Genomic DNA, 6,930 nt, shown 5'->3' with positions numbered 1-6,930 from the left:
CAATATCCCAGACATGAAAGGCATATAGTAAATAAGTGCATGATAGAAAATGTTGTAAATCATATTAAGAGGGAGACATTAAAAATACTGTATACAGACCCCAAGCTAAAAGCTTAAAATTTTTAAACCTGGTTGTAAGTTTGTAACTCCAAGGAATCATACCCTAAGAAATGTACTCTCTACTAGTATGATTACTGGCCAAGAGTCAGTCATACTGTATCTATCTATGGGTACCTTTACCTCATTTTTTACAAAACAGAAATGAAAATAAACAATATATTAGTTGCAATCCCAAGAATGTAATACAGGTATGGGATCCGTTATCCGTAAACCCGTTATCCAGAAAGCTCCAAATTACGGAAAGCCTGTCTCCCATAGACTCCATTTTAATCAAATAATTCAGATTTTTAAAATTGATTTCCTTTTTCTCTGTAAAAGTAAAACAATACCTTGTATTTAATCCCAACTTAGATATAATTAATCCTTATTGGAGGCAAAACAATCCTTTTGGGTTTAATTAATGTTGTATTGTTTTTAGTAGACTTAAGGTATGAAGATCCAAATTACGGAAAGACCCCTTATCCGGAATACCCTTGGTCTCGAGCATTCTGGATAAGGGGTCCCATACCTGTATATCTAATTATATGAACTTCATGCAACAAACAGCACGTGGGACAGACACCCCACAGATTGAAGGAGTGTATAAGGGTGCTCAGTTTAGATAAGTACTAAGGGAAATGAATGTCTCCAAACATTTTCCCTCATGCCCACCCAATCTTTCATTTTTAGAAGGCATAGACAGAATTTTCCAGGGATACAGAGATGGCGATATATATATATATATATATATATATATACACACACATACAGTATTCTGAAGTGAGAAGTTATTTTGGATATATAATTTGAATACTTGAATTCCTAGGGGCATGAACTCTTCCTTGGTAACTTCCTTCATACTCTTCTCTGTGTATACGTGTATACTTAAATAGCAACTTCCTGTAGCCGTTTTTTTATTCTGTGATTAAGTGCTTTTGGAACACGAAATGTGTAAGGCGGTGAAGATGTCCTAATAAAGATGATTTTGTTTTAAACACATTTTTGAGTCCTTACCGTATTTGAATTTTCAACTGAGCATTTAAAAAAAATGTGCTTACCTGGACAAACAGTTAACTCTTCTTCCTCCTCACCATCTTCAATTTGCACAACATCATTATTGCTGTTTACTTTAGAAGTAGGAGTCACTTCACTGAGAAAAAAAAAACACACAAAACAATTATAGTGGTATGGGATCTACTATACAGAATTCTCTGTTCTGGGGGATATCGGATATTGGGTCACAAGGCAGCTTTGGGCTTGCGTAAATTATAAGATAAAGGTGATATTTACTAATAAATGTAACCACAGTTGATTGCAAATCATCAAAGATATTTTATCTATGCACCATACTCCCAAGAAGTATCTGGTGATAAGCTGGCCAAATAAATTTCATATCTGGCAAGACAACTTGGTGCTTTTAAAAGATTAAATTCAACTAGAATTGATCCTTCAGAAAGGAATAACAGGTTGGTACATGAAAAAACAAAGTATAAGGTCATCTGCTGGACCGGATGTAATAACTGAGCATTTTACATTGCAATCTGGTAGTTCAGCCCAAAGCCTGAACAGATATGTACACAACTCACCAAACTGCTTCAATTAAAACTATAGCAAAAAATTACAATCCCATTTCAAAGTTATAATTATTCTGAAAATGTACTTATATGAAAAGGCACTCTTCTAGGGTCATCCAAAATGATGACTGATGATACCAATTACTACTGAAATCTGCATACAGCGTTTTGTTGAATAAAGTAGGGTACGGTATACAATAAAGCAACACTTAAGAACATTAGTTCAGAGATTATCGCCGGGTAAAAATCAATACCTCCTGCGATTTTCTATAACTTGGGGGCACTGTTTTATTAGAGATTATGGCTCATGTATCTTTTTACATATCTGTGTTATTTAAATCATGGGTTATATTTCTGTTTTTCTTTATTGTGCATCTGACAAAAGATCTCCTTTATGATTTATGAGTTCAAAATGATAATCTGAATTACCATATTTGTAATGGTTTTCAATTTCTTGGGAAGACTGCTATGAAATGTATTCCTTCTTCCCATGGCACTGTGCAACATCTTTTTAGCAAGTCTGCTTGATTGTGCTGAAAAGATTTATTGCAACAACCTTACCACAAACACTTAAGCAGACAGCTAGGATTTATGATAAAATATCCAGGTGGTGAAAGGTAGTCCACAGAGGCTCTCCCCAACGCCAAATATGTTCTTGCTTTATAAAGAAATAAACAGAAACAACACTGACAAGTGACAGGCATGGAAGCAGATTTGGGGAGAGGGGAAAAAAGCCTTAAAAACCAACAATTAACTCCTGCATTACCAACTATCATACTTGTAAGGTTCTTTTATGTACACAATGCAAGCAGAGAAGGCAGTTTCAGCATCTTGTCTAATTGCCCCACTAACTACTAATTTCATTATAATTGTTCCTTATAAGATTTGCATAAACATTATTCTAGCAGGCAGCATAATACAGTGCTGGTTAGAACTGATGCACTGCTTAATATAAATAATATATACAATTAAAATTTTTAAAAAAATCATAAAAATAAGACTGAAAAATATTTGCGGTAATTTTACCAGAACTATGATTTTCCAACTGGAAGTGTAGGTTGAAGCATGTTCCTTTAATGAAGAGGAATTTTGTGGCAACTGACAGCCAGGAAATTTGTGGCCTACAACTACAACACAGTAATTGTCCCCCCAAGGACTTTTTAGAAAAATTATTTTTTTTACTGGAAATCAGGCAATATTGTGAAACTACCATACTATTAACTCTAGTGAAAGAATGTGGTAGAATATGCCTGACAACCTGTAATCTACAGCAATATTGCAGCTCAGGGCCACTTTGATAAATGGGTGAAAGGGTCTTTTGTGAAAGCAGGAATCACAAGAAAGGTAACCTACTGTGGGGGAAAAAAAATAAAACTTGATAAATGGCTCATTTCAATAGGTTACCAGATCATGTGAAAATTCTGAGACTCCTTCACAAAGTTCAGTTAGAAGGACATTTGAAAGCTGGAAAGATGTAAAAGAGGAAGGCAAATAATGCGAAAACTATAAAAAATAAATAATGAAGAACAATTGCAAAGTTGTTAGGAATAGGACATTCTATAACATGGAATGTAACAACCCTTTTAAACTAATGTTTTGATGCCATATTACCTCTTATAAGTGAGATGGCAAATGAAATCAACAACAGTTATTGATACATCAAAAATTATTACATTACAAAAGAAAAAAAAAAAGTACATATACAATATCAACAAAATATGTCTGGGTGCCAGTTTTATGAAAATGCCAGCCAAGTACAAAATATATTTTCCCAGAGAGAGATGTCAACAGTCTGTCCCCTTTTAAGTTCCCACAAAAAATATTAATGGTAAATGCTACAAAGAACAATTTACAAACATATAGGTGAAAGGAAAAAATAAGCAAGTGGTCTTACTTCTCACAAGAGACTGGCTCCAGATCCATTCCTGCACCTGGAATTGTGCTGGCAAACAGCGTCTGGGAGGATCAGTGGGAAAAAACAAAAAAAAATATAAGCAGATGCTACGACTCATTATCAGCACCGGTTGTGCTATATTAAGCATTTACGAAACAATTCAAGCAGTAACTTTACAAATACATGGGGGATGCTCGTAAGGGACAGAGAAGCTATTCCCTGTAACAAAGCATATCTGGTACATCATGCCCCACAAATTCTGTCAGATTATGTCATGGAAGCAAAAAAGGAGAACAGATGGTTAGTACTGTACAGATATCACTGTAATAAGTGGGCATGGTGCTACATGGAAAGCTTGATAAATGATATCCCTTTCTCTAATGCATGCAAAGGCAATATCAGCATATCTCCAAACTGTCCCTTATTTAGGTGGAGCAGACCAGATTCATATACCTGAAAGGTGTGGGGCTTCTGGAAAGCAGACAGTGTTTTAGAATGAATTGAGGAAATGGTTGAGCACAATGTGTGGTATGGGTAGATTAAGATGTGGCCTAAATTTGATTGACCCTATCTGTATAAAATACTGTGCTTATTTAAATATTTATGCTATGATTCTAAACCTCTCTCAAGCAGAACAGCTTGAGCCTCCCACAGTAACACCTACCCATCACTTAATATTTTGCAAGCAATTTACTTTGATAAAAACAAAAAATAAGGTTCTTAGACAGCATTATGGATGTGGATACTGTTTTATCAGAAAAAAACCTTCTGTAATCGTGTGTTGCTTTGACTCACGCAAACACACAATTACACCATGTAAGTTGATTTCACACATCAGCAAAGGCTCTCTTCAAGGAGAGCTAAACCCTAAAAATGAACATGGCTAGAAATGCCATATTTTATTTAATGAACTTACTGCACCAGCCTAAAGTTTTAGCATCTCTATAGTAACAGCAACTCAGGCCTTTACAGTTGTCACAGGAGCTCCCCTTCTTGGATTTTATCACAAGTGTCTCACATGTTCTCCCCTAAGCTTAGGGGGTGGTCGCAAATGATCAAGCAAAATTTAGGTTGGCCTGTCATTAGCTGATGCTACACTTGCACTAGTTTCATATATGCCATGTAGTAAGTATTTGTACCAGCCTTATATCATGACATTTAATATATCATGATATATTTAGAGCTTAATACATAAACACTCACCCACGTTCTATATATTCCTATGGGATTTTTAGAAGGGTATTTATCAAATGGTGAGTTTCACCCATTGTTTCAGTGACTTGCAAAAGTATTCGGCCCCCTTGAACTTTTCCACATTTTGTCACATTACAGCCACAAACATGAATCAATTTTATTGGAATTCCACGTGAAAGACCAATACAAAGTGGTGTACAAGTGAGAAGTGAAACGAAAATCATACATGATTCCAAACATTTTTTTACAAATAAATAACTGCAAAGTGGGGTGTGCGTAATTATTCAGTCAGTTGCCTATAGACATTGCCTGATGAGTGCTAATGACTAAATACAGTGCACCTGTGTGTAATCTAATGTCAGTACAAATACAGCTGCTCTGTGACGGCCTCAGAGGTTGTCTAAGAGAATATTGGGAGCAACAACACCATGAAGTCCAAAGAACACACCAGACAGGTCAGGGATAAAGTTATTGAGAAATTTAAAGCAGGCTTAGGCTACAAAAAGATTTCCAAAGCCTTGAACATCCCACAGAGCACTGTTCAAGCGATCATTCAGAAATGGAAGGAGTATGGCACAACTGTAAACCTACCAAGACAAGGCCGTCCACCTAAACTCACAGGCCGAACAAGGAGAGCGCTGATCAGAAATGCAGCCAAGAGGCTCATGGTGACTCTGGACGAGCTGCATAGATCTACAGCTCAGGTGGGGGAATCTGTCCATAGGACAACTATTAGTCGTGCACTGCACAAAGTTGGCCTTTATGGAAGAGTGGCAAGAAGAAAGCCATTGTTAACAGAAAACCATAAGAAGTCCCGTTTGCAGTTTGCCACAAGCCATGTGGGGGACACAGCAAACATGTGGAAGAAGGTGCTCTGGTCAGATGAGACCAAAATGGAACTTTTTGGCCAAAATGCAAAACGCTATGTGTGGCGAAAAACTAACACTGCACATCACTCTGAACACACCATCCCCACTGTCAAATATGGTGGTGGCAGCATCATGCTCTGGGGGTGCTTCTCTTCAGCAGGGACAGGGAAGCTGGTCAGAGTTGATGGGAAGATGAATGGAGCCAAATACAGGGCAATCATGGAAGAAAACGTCTTGGAGACTGCAAAAGACTTGAGACTGGGGCGGAGGTTCACCTTCCAGCAGGACAACAACCCTAAATATAAAGCCAGGGCAACAATGGAATGGTTTAAAACAAAACATATCCATGTGTTAGAATGGCCCAGTCAAAGTCCAGATCTAAATCCAATCGAGAATCTGTGGCAAGATCTGAAAACTGCTGTTCACAAACGCTGTCCATCTAATCTGACTGAGCTGGAGCTGTTTTGCAAAGAAGAATGGGCAAGGATTTCAGTCTCTAGATGTGCAAAGCTGGTAGAGACATACCCTAAAAGACTGGCAGCTGTAATTGCAGCAAAAGGTGGTTCTACAAAGTACTGACTCAGGGGGTTGAATAATTACGCACACCCCACTTTCCAAAAATTTTTTACAAATAAATAACTGCAATCATGTATGATTTTCGTTCCACTTCTCACGTGTACACCACTTTGTAATGGTCTTTCACGTGGAATTCCAATAAAATTGATTCATGTTTGTGGCTGTAATGTGACAAAATGTGGAAAAGTTCAAGGGGGCCGAATACTTTTGCAAGCCACTGTAAATACACTTCTAAAACTCCCATAAGAATGAACAGAACATGGGTGCTTTACAAAAACAGTATTCTACTTTTTCATGGCAAATAAAACACATTTGCAGCAAGTAATATATGAAGCCTCTTGCATCCAAATACAACATTTTGATACATTTTGACTTCCCAGCATATGCTCAGCTGGAACAGTACAAAGTGCTTGAAATGTGACCATTTCACAGGCACTATTTTGGGCTTGATCCTTACCATAGTGATCACAAAGAGAGGACTGCACAAGAGCAGTATTTTACACAGGTTATTACTGGGAAAATAAGAGCAATATTTTCTTTGCCTTCAACAATGAGACAGAACATCAATATTTCCCCATACTTGTGCTGAAAGAACGCAGACATAAACAATGCCAGACACGCTCAGTGTCTCAGGGAGGAGATGATTGTACAGTGGCTGGAAGAAGACTAACAATCGCAATGAGCATGTGGTCAGAGTGAAGAATGAGGACAAGAGAGGGTAAAA

The sequence above is a fragment of the Xenopus tropicalis genome, chromosome 3, assembly GCF_000004195.4.
Source record: "Xenopus tropicalis strain Nigerian chromosome 3, UCB_Xtro_10.0, whole genome shotgun sequence".
Taxonomy (NCBI): Eukaryota; Metazoa; Chordata; class Amphibia; order Anura; family Pipidae; genus Xenopus; species Xenopus tropicalis.
This window is presented reverse-complemented; position numbering follows the sequence as displayed.